Here is a 16,938-nt window from a genome sequence, read left to right on the forward strand (position 1 = left end):
CCACAAATAATGGTAAAATATACACAGAGGCAATCCCAAATAATGGTAAAATATACACAGAGGCAACCACAAATAATGGTAAAATGTACACAGAGGCAATCCCAAATAATGGTAAAATATACACAGAGGCAACCCAAAATAATGGTAAAATCAAAACATTAAAAAGTAAGCACGTTTTTTTAGCAACCATTATATAGCTACCATTCTTCCTAGATTATATCTTATCGTTCAGGAATCGCTATGCAAAGATTGAAATAATTCGAATGTTTCTAACATGCTTAAATCATGTCCAAAACACTGCACTGTGATATGATAATCTGATATCTGATGCTTTTAAAAAAATTCTTAAAGAATATGAAGAAAAATCAGGTCAAGAAAAAATCTGCAACTTTTCCTTAATAACATTGATTCGGCTTTGAATGTAATAATATTAAAAGTTGTGAGGAAAGAAAACTAGCTCATACACACATAGAGTGTTTCTATGTTACAGCTATCCAATCCTGTTATATAGAGTAGTAAGGTTATTTTTTGTCTGTAGCTAAAGATTTCGAAGATTTCTGGACCGATTGAGTTTCCAATTTTTAATAATCTTCATATAAGTGTAAGGATGGGTTAAAGCTACTTTTTTGTTAGATATAAGTCTTTCGATGGTTTTAGGCTGTTTTTTCTTCCCTTAGACTAGAAAACAGAACCCCAAAATGCTTGAGACGCAAACGGTAGTCTTTTGTTATATAAAGTAGCAACTTTACTCTTTAGTTTATTTGTTTGTTTGTAAAGAACTCGCTTACCACTAAACCGATTGATTCCTCCATTTTATGGAAATGGAAAGTAGGTGCATGGTACGTTAGAGGTTTTTACTGCCCCTATTCTCTCTCCCATACATTGCATTGTCGTAGCTGCTAGTTTTGCAAAATAAGGACATTTAGTTACTATATTCTGTTTTGAATAAACAACTTCCCCCCAAACACTAGTTGACATTATCTGTCAGAAAATCTGTCGTCTGTTACATTATATTATTAGATACATTTTTCTAGCTAGTTGTACAATTGGGTAGCTATGGATGAAATAGTATGGTATGGGTAATACATTACAGATTATTCTCTAAAATTATATTGTTAGATACATTTTTAAGTTAGTTGTATAATTAGGTAGCTAGGGGTGTAATAGTATGGTATGGGTAATACATTACAGATTATTCTCTAAAATTGTATTATTAGATACATTTTTCTAGCTAGTTGTACATTGGGTAGCTATGGGTCTAATAGTATGGTATGGGTAATACATTACAGATTATTCTCTAAAATTATATTATTAAATACATTTTTATAGATAGTTGTACAATTGGGTAGCTATGGATGAAATAGTATGGTATGGGTAATACATTACAGATTATTCTCTAAAATTATATTATTAGATACATTTTTCTAGCTAGTTGTACATTGGGTAGCTATGGGTCTAATAGTATGGTATGGGTAATACATTACAGATTATTCTCTAAAATTGTATTATTAGATACATTTTTCTAGCTAGTTGTACATTGGGTAGCTATGGGTCTAATAGTATGGTATGGGTAATACATTACAGATTATTCTCTAAAATTGTATTATTAGATACATTTTTCTAGCTAGTTGTACATTGGGTAGCTATGGGTGTAATAGTATGGTATGGGTAATACATTACAGATTATTCTCTAAAATTATATTATTAGATACATTTTTCTAGCTAGTTGTACATTGGGTAGCTATGGGTCTAATAGTATGGTATGGGTAATACATTACAGATTATTCTCTAAAATTGTATTATTAGATACATTTTTCTAGCTAGTTGTACATTGGGTAGCTATGGGTCTAATAGTATGGTATGGGTAATACATTACAGATTATTCTCTAAAATTGTATTATTAGATACATTTTTCTAGCTAGTTGTACATTGGGTAGCTATGGGTCTAATAGTATGGTATGGGTAATACATTACAGATTATTCTCTAAAATTATATTATTAAATACATTTTTCTAGCTAGTTGTACATTGGGTAGCTAGGGGTGTAATAGTATGGTATGGGTAATACATTACAGATTATTCTCTAAAATTGTATTATTAGATACATTTTTCTAGCTAGTTGTACATTGGGTAGCTATGGGTCTAATAGTATGGTATGGGTAATACATTACAGATTATTCTCTAAAATTATATTATTAAATACATTTTTCTAGCTAGTTGTACATTGGGTAGCTAGGGGTGTAATAGTATGGTATGGGTAATACATTACAAATTATTCTCTAAAATTGTATTATTAGATACATTTTTCTAGCTAGTTGTACATTGGGTAGCTATGGGTCTAATAGTATGGTATGGGTAATACATTACAGATTATTCTCTAAAATTATATTATTAGATACATTTTTCTAGCTAGTTGTACATTGGGTAGCTAGGGGTGTAATAGTATGGTATGGGTAATACATTTTTCTAGCTAGTTGTACATTGGGTAGCTATGGGTCTAATAGTATGGTATGGGTAATACACTACAGATTATTCTCTAAAATTATATTATTAGATACATTTTTCTAGCTAGTTGTACATTGGGTAGCTAGGGGTGTAATAGTATGGTATGGGTAATACATTACAGATTATTCTCTAAAATTGTATTATTAGATACATTTTTCTAGCTAGTTGTACATTGGGTAGCTATGGGTCTAATAGTATGGTATGGGTAATACATTACAGATTATTCTCTAAAATTGTATTATTAGATACATTTTTCTAGCTAGTTGTACATTGGGTAGCTATGGGTGTAATAGTATGGTATGGGTAATACATTACAGATTATTCTCTAAAATTATATTATTAGATACATTTTTCTAGCTAGTTGTACATTGGGTAGCTATGGGTCTAATAGTATGGTATGGGTAATACATTACAGATTATTCTCTAAAATTGTATTATTAGATACATTTTTCTAGCTAGTTGTACATTGGGTAGCTATGGGTCTAATAGTATGGTATGGGTAATACATTACAGATTATTCTCTAAAATTATATTATTAAATACATTTTTCTAGCTAGTTGTACATTGGGTAGCTAGGGGTGTAATAGTATGGTATGGGTAATACATTACAGATTATTCTCTAAAATTGTATTATTAGATACATTTTTCTAGCTAGTTGTACATTGGGTAGCTATGGGTCTAATAGTATGGTATGGGTAATACATTACAGATTATTCTCTAAAATTATATTATTAAATACATTTTTCTAGCTAGTTGTACATTGGGTAGCTAGGGGTGTAATAGTATGGTATGGGTAATACATTACAAATTATTCTCTAAAATAATATTGTTAGAAACATTTTTCTAGCTAGTTGTACATTGGGTAGCTATGGGTCTAATAGTATGGTATGGGTAATACATTACAGATTATTCTCTAAAATTATATTATTAAATACATTTTTCTAGCTAGTTGTACATTGGGTAGCTATGGGTCTAATAGTATGGTATGGGTAATACATTACAGATTATTCTCTAAAATTGTATTATTAGATACATTTTTCTAGCTAGTTGTACATTGGGTAGCTATGGGTCTAATAGTATGGTATGGGTAATACATTACAGATTATTCTCTAAAATTGTATTATTAGATACATTTTTCTAGCTAGTTGTACATTGGGTAGCTATGGGTCTAATAGTATGGTATGGGTAATACATTACAGATTATTCTCTAAAATTATATTATTAAATACATTTTTCTAGCTAGTTGTACATTGGGTAGCTAGGGGTGTAATAGTATGGTATGGGTAATACATTACAGATTATTCTCTAAAATTGTATTATTAGATACATTTTTCTAGCTAGTTGTACATTGGGTAGCTATGGGTCTAATAGTATGGTATGGGTAATACATTACAGATTATTCTCTAAAATTATATTATTAAATACATTTTTCTAGCTAGTTGTACATTGGGTAGCTAGGGGTGTAATAGTATGGTATGGGTAATACATTACAAATTATTCTCTAAAATAATATTGTTAGAAACATTTTTCTAGCTAGTTGTACATTGGGTAGCTATGGGTCTAATAGTATGGTATGGGTAATACATTACAGATTATTCTCTAAAATTATATTATTAAATACATTTTTCTAGCTAGTTGTACATTGGGTAGCTATGGGTCTAATAGTATGGTATGGGTAATACATTACAGATTATTCTCTAAAATTATATTATTAAATACATTTTTCTAGCTAGTTGTACATTGGGTAGCTAGGGGTGTAATAGTATGGTATGGGTAATACATTACAGATTATTCTCTAAAATTGTATTATTAGATACATTTTTCTAGCTAGTTGTACATTGGGTAGCTATGGGTCTAATAGTATGGTATGGGTAATACATTACAGATTATTCTCTAAAATTGTATTATTAGATACATTTTTCTAGCTAGTTGTACATTGGGTAGCTATGGGTGTAATAGTATGGTATGGGTAATACATTACAGATTATTCTCTAAAATTATATTATTAGATACATTTTTCTAGCTAGTTGTACATTGGGTAGCTATGGGTCTAATAGTATGGTATGGGTAATACATTACAGATTATTCTCTAAAATTGTATTATTAGATACATTTTTCTAGCTAGTTGTACATTGGGTAGCTATGGGTCTAATAGTATGGTATGGGTAATACATTACAGATAATTCTCTAAAATTATATTATTAAATACATTTTTCTAGCTAGTTGTACATTGGGTAGCTAGGGGTGTAATAGTATGGTATGGGTAATACATTACAGATTATTCTCTAAAATTATATTATTAAATACATTTTTCTAGCTAGTTGTACATTGGGTAGCTATGGGTCTAATAGTATGGTATGGGTAATACATTACAGATTATTCTCTAAAATTATATTATTAAATACATTTTTCTAGCTAGTTGTACATTGGGTAGCTAGGGGTGTAATAGTATGGTATGGGTAATACATTACAAATTATTCTCTAAAATTATATTATTAAATACATTTTTCTAGCTAGTTGTACATTGGGTAGCTAGGGGTGTAATAGTATGGTATGGGTAATACATTACAAATTATTCTCTAAAATAATATTGTTAGAAACATTTTTCTAGCTAGTTGTATGCATAATTGGGTATCTATGGATAAAATAGTATGGTATGGGTAAGACATTACAGATTGTAAAAATTATGTTATCTAGTTGTTGGGAGCTGAGCATTTAACTGTATTGAATGGGTAAGATTTCTGTTTCAATAAATTTAAAGTTATAATTCCAATTTTTTGGCAATTTTTTTCGTTGGATTCATTGGCAGATAACAGTATTTCATGCTTAGGATGTCACTAACCCAGCTCTTAAAAATTGAAATATAAAAGGATTGCCTCCCCTTTTTTCAACCCCTCAAGATACACAAACTTTTGGCAAAACCCTGATTAGACTACTCATTACTCGATTACGTTATGCTTGTTAAATTTTCTTATTGGATTACTGAGACATTGAAGTAGTTTTCTTATTAAATCTTTAAATAAAAACTAAGTTTCCATATAGATCCCCAACTGTTGTTTTTAATAAGATGATAGAATTTTTACAAATATTTTTTTGAACTAAGAGAAAATAAAGCTTTCTTGTGATCGTAACGAATAAATCCTTTTACTTTTTAAATTTTCTATGTAAATATTTCCAAGTTAACTTGTTAAAAAAACTCTCGGGAATAGTCCTTTTCGTAACATCGCCCCATATGGGGCGATTCGTCGTATTTTTAAAATGGCTTTTTATAGGTTATTTTAGGTTAGGTTAAGTTATATTGGGTTAGGTGATTGCCCCACAGTGTTAGGTAATTGGCCCCGCAGGATTAGAGCCCCCCGCAGGGGCTAGAAATAGGAGAAAAGTTACTGTGAAAAATACGAAAAATCGCCCCATAGGGTACGATGTTACGGAAGGGACTATAGTCGAACTCTCTTTTATTTAGGACAATTTTTTGGGTGAGATACATTATTATGTATTGTGTAATATGAAGGGGGGAAAAGAATATTCATCTTAATGTCACTATTTCTTTTTATTCGTACTCTGTGGCACAATTTATTGCTGATGAAATTGTATTTTTACAAAAATGATATATAAAAAGAATAATATCAAATAATACTACAATCTATTCATATTAAATCTTGATTAAAAAGGGATGGAATGTCTAAGAGTGTGTCTCTTATGTTCAACTGATCACATTTATTTCTATTTACAAATTTAGTTTTTTTTCTAAAGCGGGAAGCTTCTTACCCCTCCCTCGTCCTCCAAAGAAATAGGACCTTGAAAAATATTGTAAAAAAATAAAGTTAAACATTAAAGACATTTGTAAAAAAATAAAGTTAAACATTAAAGACATTTAAAATGACCCAAATAAAAGCCTTGACTTGAACCAGCTCAAGGATTTGTGTAAAAAGGCTAAATACTTAAATATGGTGTTTATATATTGTAACTAATAATTCTTTGTTTGTTTTGTGATAATGTCTACAATAAGCAATTATATAAGATTGTGATATATTACATTACATCTTTATAATACGTAAACCGAATTGGCGAGATTTTACCTTCGGAAGATCTGAATTGCTGGAGGTTTCCCTCAATCGCTTAGTTGAGCACACACCTCACACCTAATAATTTTGAATTAATTGAAAATACAGATGAAATTTTTCGTCAATTTTTTTTTACTTTTGGTAAGTTTAGGATATATTAGGTAGCCTCGCTAGGTACAACAGGGTTAGGCCAAGAGGGGTTAAGAAGTAAATCTCTCCCCTTTTTCAATCCTATTAAAAAAGTGCAGGAGGTTTCGTGTTTGCCAGGAACTTTGAGGAAAGCTCCGAATTCCACCCTTTTGGCAATTATATGGCTAGCATTACAGATAGAGTCCAATAGTCAATTTGTAGAGTAGCTATGCAATATAAGATATTATTTTCTACCACATAGCAAGGTCTTTACATATTGTATAAATATATTTAACCAGACTAGAGGGGGGATTATCTGGCTGGCATCTCAATTTCAACTATTTAGTCGACACAAAATCCAAGCTTGGCCATACAAACATTTATGTATAAATAAAGTTTTGACATACATTTGGTTTTAAACTGAATCAAAGTCCTTATTGTAGCATTATAAAATTAGTTAACCCATTTTTATTGGCACCTTTAGATGAATTTAAGCTTATTGAGTACCTCCTTCCTAAATTCGTATATTAAAGTAACTTAGACATAGGGTAACTGAGGAAATTAAATGAACGTAAAAAATATTAAGCAGGAGGAGCAAGACTTTGAGAATTAGACATGGTCGACAAGCTGGCACTGCTACCACCACGCTAACAGCAGTCGGTGACTTGTGGGGCGAGGCAACTGTCATCGGCGACTGGCTAATTTGACCGCTGCTGATGGCCAAAGATGCAGACCTCATGAAAGTCAGGCTTTCAGTCGGCCTTTGCTTGCTGTTGGGAACGGTAAGGTTGGTGGTTGATTTGGTGTTGTTTGACATTGCCATCATACTTCGGCCAGCCTACCATTATGAAGCTTTTACTAATCATTTTTACAACTTTGTGTGGGAAAAGCGTACAGTATCCAATAAAAATGACGTTATACAATACAAATGACCAATGATAGGACAGTATACATTATAATTGACCAATGGTAAATTGTAAACTGGCCTATCGGACACTGTAAGCTTTTTCCTTTGTGTGCATTATTTCATTATGAAATCAAAACTTCACTTTCTCATTCAAGGTTTTAAGGACTTTTTACACAAATTAAATATATAAAATATGTTGTTAAATTTTAAAGCACTTGTTATTCTACTACTTATATTTTCTACCTTGACTTACTTTTCATTTTAAAAGCTCTCTTTCTATTTGTCATAAACGTCCCAGTTTTATAAGTTTAAAAATGTTAAAAGAATTTGTCTGTGTGATCCCAATCTCAATATTCATTAATCTTTGTAAAGAGAAATGATTTAATGATATTGGATATTTCATAGTGTGCCTTGAATACTGCAAATATCCAACAGAATTATTTTTAGTAAAGAGAAAGGATGTAATAATATTGGATATTTCATAGTGTTTTTAAAATACTGCAAAACTATAAAATCTTCGTAAGGGGAAATGGTTTAATGAAATCGAATATAGTGTTTCTATAATGCCTAAAATATCAAACAAAAAAGTTTTTGAGATTCGCTACTAAAAAATCCATAGAACTTAGAAGGAAGACCATGAAAGTCCTTTAATGATGTCATAAAAATAAGGGATGAGGAGAGGAGGAGTGGGAAAGAAAACCCCTAAAAAGGAGATGGATAATCCCTCGTTTTCATGACGTAACATGATGATTTTTGATGGACTTTCTTCGTCTTCTACGTAGAAGTTAAAGATAGAGCTAATTTTAGTTTTTCTGTATGTTTGTCTTTCTGTTGGCAAGTATGTTTGATTGTCTATTTGTATGTCAACTAGTCTGTCTGATTGTCTCTCCAAATGTCTATTATCTTGAAAACTACTTGATCTTTATGGTTTTTATTTCAAGCAACGCTTTATGGCCTTTTTTTAGGGGAAATATTAATCTTACAAAGTGTTCCCTTTTTCTCATTTGGGTTCAGCCCATGATTAAAATATAAACAAGCAATTTTTACAATGTTGTGAAAACATACCATCTCTTATACAATATTTCCACCTTCCCCCTGTAACCCATTCTTAGAAATGGACTAATCCATTGTCGTGAATTACCCTTTCCAACATTCAAAATACGTAATCACAAGAACATGACTTTGCATTTTTACTTCTTAGGAAAATTAATCGCTGCAGCAATAAAATTAGATTAAATGGTTAGAATAGATAAATCTTTCTAAGAGCACCCAAAAATATTTAATTTGAATTTTTTTTCCAAACTTCTGATCTACATTAACTAAATTAGATAATATTCATTTACATTAAAGTACTGTTTGAAATAAAATTATGAAAATGGTACTAAATTTAGTATTATACATTATAATCGAATGCTTTAAGAAAGTCAAACTGTCTTAAATAACACCAATAATAATACACAAATATATTTTCATATTCCGATATCTTTATTTCAAATCTCTTTTCTGTGCCCATGTAACTAAGAAGTATGAATATTCTACAATTAAAGTATATTTGTACAAGTAATACTACGTCGCAAGTTATGCTGTATCACTTTTTTTTTACACAGTACATTGCTCATTATACCCCTTTACACAACCCTATACAGGCCATAATTTACATACGCATAGTCTTATATCGGTATTTCTTTTCTGTAAGCATTTCAGCTCATTTTTGCTTCGCTACTTAAGAATATGATTGTCCTTGTTATAGGCATATTCAGAAAATATTCAAACTTTTAAAATATACATATATTTTCCTTATATTACTTTTCCTTATGTAAATAAAAAAAACAGTCACGTGGGTATATTTTATCGCTGTTATTTTGATTAATTACTAAACAATTGACATAATCATTAGATATATTATTAAGCCAGAACAATGCTAGCAGGTTTACACATCAAGCAACATACTTAAGGACGAAATCAATGCTATACGTATGAATATTAAAATTCATATTATTCACTTTCTCGAGAATATGAAATTTAGTGCAATTTTAGTCTTGTATGAAAATTACAATACTTATAATCCTTATAATAAAGTAAAAGGATGTCCGTTTATTTGTCTGTTTGTACCGAAGGATCTTGATAACCGCTGAATCGAATCTATATGAATATCTTTTACAGCGTAGCTTCTCGTAAGTCCTGGGATGGTTTAAAGCTATTTTGGGGTAGGGTACCTCCACCCTACCAAGAGAAATCACTAAAAAGAATAAAAATGAAAAACGCCACCCCTAAACTTTTTCTTTACTTTTAAATTTTTAAATCGAACATAAAAATTTGGGTGATAGAACTTAACTCCCCCCTCCTCAAGTGTCCCTAGAGGCCTCTAGGGGCGTAGCCTCTAGTCTCATATTAGATAAAAATTGTCAAAAAAAGTCCTGATTTTGGTTGGACATAAATAAGGTCTATTTACTAGGCTAACTCCTCTAGGCGATGGGATCATCGCTACTGAAAAGAAACCATATTTTTTTTACAGCTCCCATAAATATTATTTTATTGCAAATATATCTTAACAAGTACAATTTTACTCATTAGTAGAACAGAAATAATAAAATTTCGTTAAAAAAAACTCTTTCTGTAACAAAAATCTCGCTAACCGCTGGATTAAAAAGGGGGTCCTGCTTTACAGTGAAGCTTTATGTTTGCCCCGGTAAGGTTTTTGTGTTTATATATCAACTGAAATGCAGAAATAACCCGCTTATAAAATAGCTGCGCTTCCAACAGATGTCAATATCAAGTGGATGGATTTATATACTTGGGAAGAAGAAAGTGTTTTTGGTCGGTTTTACAATTCAAAATATTCTCTATAACTATACAGGGATCTAAAGGGATACGACAATGGCCGATGAATTGATGTACAACCCTAATGATGATGCACAAAATTACCCCTTTTGTAGAGTGAAAATAGTGGTTGAAACGATAGAGCACTCAACTTAATAAATCGACCAATAAAGATTCACTGAGTCCCCAAAGTTGTTAAGCCACCGAATAAGAAAACGTTATTATAAATTTTTGGGGACTAGTGTGATAAAGAGCCCAATGTCCCCTCTCTCGTTGATAACTATATATAAAGCATATTAGAAAGTCTAGTTTTTAAAATATATGCACTTTACTTTTTGTATCACCGTTTAAATCTAGAATATTGTTGATGTTCAACTTATAGATAAACTTGTATAAATATAATGTACACACTACACATAGTTGTATTGTATTGTTACAAGTGCCAGACTTCAAATCTCCGGGTTGGACAATACATTTAGAAAATTGAATTTGGCCATCAATAAAATGGCATCTATAAAATCAACAACCTTTCAACCTTTTCTGTTTACTTCCTTTGCAAAAGGTCAAGAGAAACTTTAGATACATATGTTGCTATTGTGTCTTTAAGATATTCCTTCTCAAAATTTAAGGTATTGCAGCTGCATTAAGTCAAATTAACAAGCACAACCATAGAAGCTTAGTATCTAGCTGGGAAAGCAACACTTTTTAAGCATCCAAAGCTGCAGCAAAGTAGCACTAAAAATTGACTGTTAACTTTTTGACCTAATGATATATGAAGAATTGTATTACGAACAGCTTTCTGTGGATATTAAAATAAAAATCTTTAAAATTAAAACCAGATTTGTTTGCCTCATAGCCATAGGCCCGAGACAACAATACTGATATTAACTTTATGATTTCATTTTGATATTCGTGGAAAATTGTTTGTAATACGATGCTATACATGATTTTTCAGTATGGCAAAGAACCAGTTCTAATCCAGTGGATATTTATCGGTTTCGAAGCCATATTGGAAAATTCTAATTTTACAATTCATGTTTCAGAGTAAAGATTGAAAGAGATATAGATTAAAATCAAATCCTTCTTTACTTCTATTGTGTAGGCTTTGGATGAATTTTACACGAGTACAATAATTAAGATCTCCAATTGTCCTCTAGGTGGTATCCCTGATTAAGAAGACCAAGTCCCTCAATGACGTCATAAAAATGAGGGATGAGGAGAGGAGGAGTGGGAAAGGAACCCAGTATTAGTGTCGGACTGATTATGACGTAACAAAAAAATTAGCCAATAAGAGGCCACTATGAATTTTACCATAAGTCAATAATGTCCTCTCATTGGCTAATTTTTTTTGTTACGTCATAATCAGTCCGACACTAATACTGGGTTCGTGGGAAAGAAAACCCCTAAAAAAGAGATGGATAATCCCTCGTTTTTATGACGTAACATGCTGATTTTTTTGAGGGACTTTCTTTGTCTTCCCTGATTAACTATAGTTGTTGCATACAATTATTCTAATTAACTCTCCTCTATACACATATATAACTTTGTATACTTTAGATGAAAACTTTTATACAAACATTAAACAATATACACTCCAGCATAAATATATATCAACCAGATATATTATAATTAGCTAACTTTTTATGAATTGTTCCGATTCTAGAATATGATTTATTTTCTTATTTAATACCTATATTTGCGACAACTTTTATTTAATGAAATCTTCCAATTTTTAACATGTACAAAATCTCTGGCCCTCTCGGACAGGTTCGAACTCGGGACAACCGGGTAAGAAGACTCGCGTTCTATATACTGAGCTACACGAAACTTCAAAGATGGATTGTAAAAAAAGAAAATGTATTAAAAAAAGTATTATTCACCAAACCTCGAAGTTTTTTTCATAAACTCTCACCAAACTCTCACCAAACCTCCCTGTTTTTTGGGGTATATGTATTTTGAAGATTTAAAAATCTAAACAAGTTTTTGCACAAAAAAAGCAATATATGGCCTAAAAAATCAAATCAAAAAAAAAAATTTAAATCTACAAAATACAAATATTTTAGATACGGAGGTTTCGTGATAAAGAAATAAATGTTCCCCCCCTCTCTCCCTTTTTATCCCACTTCATATGTTCTTCCTGGTCGAAAAGTACATGGACAAAATTTCCTCTGTAAAAGATTTAGCAATATTTCGTATAAATTAAGCAATATTACTTAAAACTATTTAAAAACAGATAAAACATTATATCTAATGTACATGCACATATAATAAATCCTAAAAACGATATTCTTTTAACAATTTACATCAAAAAACAGTAAAGAAAAAAAGACAATAGAATAAATCAACCTCATTTTCTCACCAAACTCTCACCAAACCTCCCTGTTTTTTGGGGTATATGTATTTTGAAGATTTAAAAATTTAGACAAGTTTTTGCACAAAAAAAGCAATTTATGGCCTAAAGAATCAAATTGAAAAAAAATTTTAAATCTACAAAATACAAATATTTTAGATACGGAGGTTTCGTGATAAAGAAATAAATGTTACCCCCTCTCTCCCTTTTTATCCCACTTCATATGTTCTTCCTTCCCTATTTCCTCCTTATATCTCCTCCCCCACCTCCTTAATTTTTACAATTATTGCTGGTGTTCTTGGTAGGGTGGTTATCGAACTTGCTTCTTAATGTGAAGATAGCGGGTTCAATTCTTGGCGAATAAACTGTAAATTTTGTTTTCACTTTCTCTCTCTCTTTTTCACTTTCTCTCTTTTTCTCTCTCTTTCTCTTTTTCTCTTTCTTTTTATTTCTCTCTCTCTCTCTCTCTCTCTCTCTCTCTTAATTTTTATAATTAATTTTACACAATTTATAACGGCGTTCTTGGTATGATGGTTATCGTATTTGCTTTTAAATATGAATATAGCATGTTCAAATCTCGGTGAATGTTATGAAATTTTTTTTCACTTTCTCTCTTTCTCTCTCTCTCTCTCTCTCTCTCTCTCTCTCTCTCTCTCTCTCTCTCAGGTAAGGACAATAGAAGAAAAAGGTTGATATTCAGACAATGGACTGTTATATACTTACGAATTTTTAATAGGCCTCTAAACAGCGTTCGTGGCAAAGAGGTAACGTGTTCGTCTATGGCTGAGAATGTTTAGGATCGATTCCTGAGTGAGTTCTTACTTTTGAAAAAAAATAATTTTGAGAAAATTTTTCGTGGATTTCCAGTCAGATTAGAACCTGGAATTTAGAAATGGCAAGCTAGAGTGTAAAACACTAAAACATGCAGGATACATATTTCAGTGCAATTTTTTAATAATACATAATAAAATTTGTATTTGATATTCCCTGACCCTAAATACATTCTCACTTTAATATTCCAGTATTGCTTCGAATCCGAATTAGAACCGGTTCTTAGCCATACTGAAAAATATATATATGCATCGTATTATATCCAGTTTTCTATGAATATAAAAATGTACAATCATTTGAGATTAAAGCCAGTGTTATATAATAATAGTTAATGATACGATGCTAAATAACTATTATATTACTCCCCCCTCTCCAACCCCCTTGAAATATTTTTGATTCATAAATGAATTAATCGATTCGTGAAATTGATATGTAATAAGGAAAGAATAATTTGTTGTCAACGGAATTTTGGATAAAAAATGTGTAACCAAGCAAGACTAGAACCTGGATTTTAAGGATGACAAACCAGCGTGTTAACCCATGCGCTATTTAGGAAAGGAACTTTCACTCAAATTTTAAGCTAATAATTAAAAAAATTTAATACAAAAGCTTGGAAGTAAAATGCTTTTTCATGCACTAGCATCTAGAGGCTTTCTATTGGAATATCTTATAAGTAGCCAAAAACCATCCCATATCTTAAAACTAATAATTACATTAGCCTATAACCATCCTAAACCCTCTGTGAAACTTTCCTCAAATGGAGAACTCAATCGGTTCAGTAGTTATTGATCCATTAAGCTTCAGACCAAAAAAACATTACTTTATATAATAGGATATACAGAAAATATGTTTTTCTATGAATATGTTAATATTTATATTTTATGATGGATTTTATAGATGTCGTTTCTCTAAGTCATACGCAGTCATATTCAATGTTGAAGGGTGACGCAAATTCAGATTTCAAATCAACCATAGAAGAAATTAAACAAAAAAGCTAAAACCCTTTTTTTTGTTAAAATTAATGTTTCAGGATGATGATTTTTATAAGAATCAATATCAATAATGTATCATAACAGAAGGAAACAATTATTTTCACCAATTTATCTAAACCTGGATGGTACATCCAGGCATTTCTAGTGTATGATATAGTCCTAGTAAAAAAGACTATTATGTTTCTCGTTCTCAGTTTTAAAATTCTGAGACAATAAAAGTCTCATTTTATGGGATTTATTTTATTGTGATGATTGTTTACAATTTTTTATATTAAAACTAAATTTAAAAGATTAAAATATGACCATATAAATTCTAGGGGGTACTTTTTAAATATGGGTATGACACATAACTGAGAGTTGGAAAAGAGCAAAATATTTTTTTGACTGGAACAAAGCATTTTATCTTACCAAAATACTAAAATATCCTCTAGTAGTAAATCCTTAAATGGAATATAGGTGTTCAAGTCAATTTCAGGTTCCAGGTATGATCCTGCAGGTCCTGATCCTCCAGGTCTCCAGAAAATACGAGGGGGAGGGGGGTGTGCGGGGATAAAACTATCTTTAGGACAATGCTGTTCAGTTGATCATAAAATTAAATTATAGAATTTACATAATTTATCTTCTGTTTTTAAGGAATTTTAGAAGAACTACAGCTAAATTATCTAAAAGTTCCAATTAATGTAAAACGTTATTCATTTTCAATTTGCTCGAATTATAAAAATTATTAAATCATTGTTTCTTCTTTTAAGAAAATATTTTCACAATTTATTTGTTTAAAAAACATAACACTGAATAAACAATATTGTCTAAAATATGCATGTAAAACAAACAAATATTTTAAGTTATATGAAAATTGTTTATTTTGCAAACAAGTTACATATTTCAAGTTTCCATTTTAGACATTAATATAAATCTATCTAAATAGAAACACATTTTACAGCATGGCAACGAAACCGATTAATATCCGCTGGATTATGACCGGTCCTCAGCAACACTGAAACATCATATACATCGTATTACAGACAATTTTTCGCGCAGAATAAAATCATGAAATTAATACCAGTTTAGTTAGCTCGGGCCTAACAAAACTAATTTTAATCTTATAATTTTTCATTTTAATTTACGGGGAAAGCTGTCTAATACAATGTGATAGATAGCTATTATTGTTTTAATGTCAGTTTGACTTCGAAATGACGTTTGATATTATTAAAAATATTAATAGAATTTGTAAAAATTATCAAACCTTATCAAAACTTTATAGTTATTTTTTAAAAATTACTATACTATTATCCTAAACTACAGAGCACAAATTTTTCCTGTTTTGTAAGATCTCGCTAACGATTTAATCGATTTATTTTAACTTCCTCCATAAGCTCAGGTTGCCATTTATTTTACGGAAAGAGCGAGGACAGAAAAAAGCCAAGAACCGTAACATTACTTAAGTCTAAAAACAAAATATCCTAAAACCATCCTGGGTTCTTTTTGAAGCTTTCCTAAAATTGATAACTCAGTCGCTTTGAAATTCAGCTGCATTAAAAAAACATCTTACAATTAAAAAATGGAACATGAGGCTTCACCCCTTGCATCTGAGGCACTGAATGGAAAGATTTCTTAACGGACAACTAATGAACCTGAAACCTTACTACTTTGAATAAAAGTGCCTTTTATCTATGGTCTATGAATCATTTATTCTAAGGAAAAGGGATTTGGCAGAAAAATAGCATAAACCACCCAGAAATGTCAAATAGATTTAGCAGATCTTAATGTACAAACCTTATTATAATAGGATAGGATATGCTCAATTTACAAATCTAGTACTCCCATTATGTAATCTCCTCCATGCAGAGTATATTTAGGAATTAACATAATCTTGAGGAAGAAACCATTTAGTTATCTGGTATCTGCCCTAGTTATTAGTAGCGTAGCTACTCTATGACTAGGGTCTGTCCGTTCGCTAGTGTATAAATTCGTTAATATTATTTTTACCTCGTTAGGGTAGGTTTCTCCTTCGATTAAAAGTGACCATCTAGAGAAGTCAGAACATCATCCGCTAGTTGGTGGATGCGATACATCAACAAACACTAGGTCAGGTTACAGCAAACAAAAAACCAACCCTTTGATTGCACGACTTTTGTCTGGAAGTACTTTTTGGGCGTTCTAATAATTTGTGCATATTTAATGGCCAATGCATTCCCCAAGCTCTCAATTATAGTGTCACATGCCAGACATAGAAGCAGTAGGTATAATTGTTATAATTGGAGGACCAGACTCAACCTCGACACCTTCCCGATAGAATATAAAATCTTTATACTTATAGAAGGTTCATAAGATTTTCGTTCTA

This window comes from Acartia tonsa, chromosome 3 (genome assembly GCF_053477335.1).
Source record: "Acartia tonsa isolate MP-2025a chromosome 3, ASM5347733v1, whole genome shotgun sequence".
Taxonomy (NCBI): Eukaryota; Metazoa; Arthropoda; class Copepoda; order Calanoida; family Acartiidae; genus Acartia; species Acartia tonsa.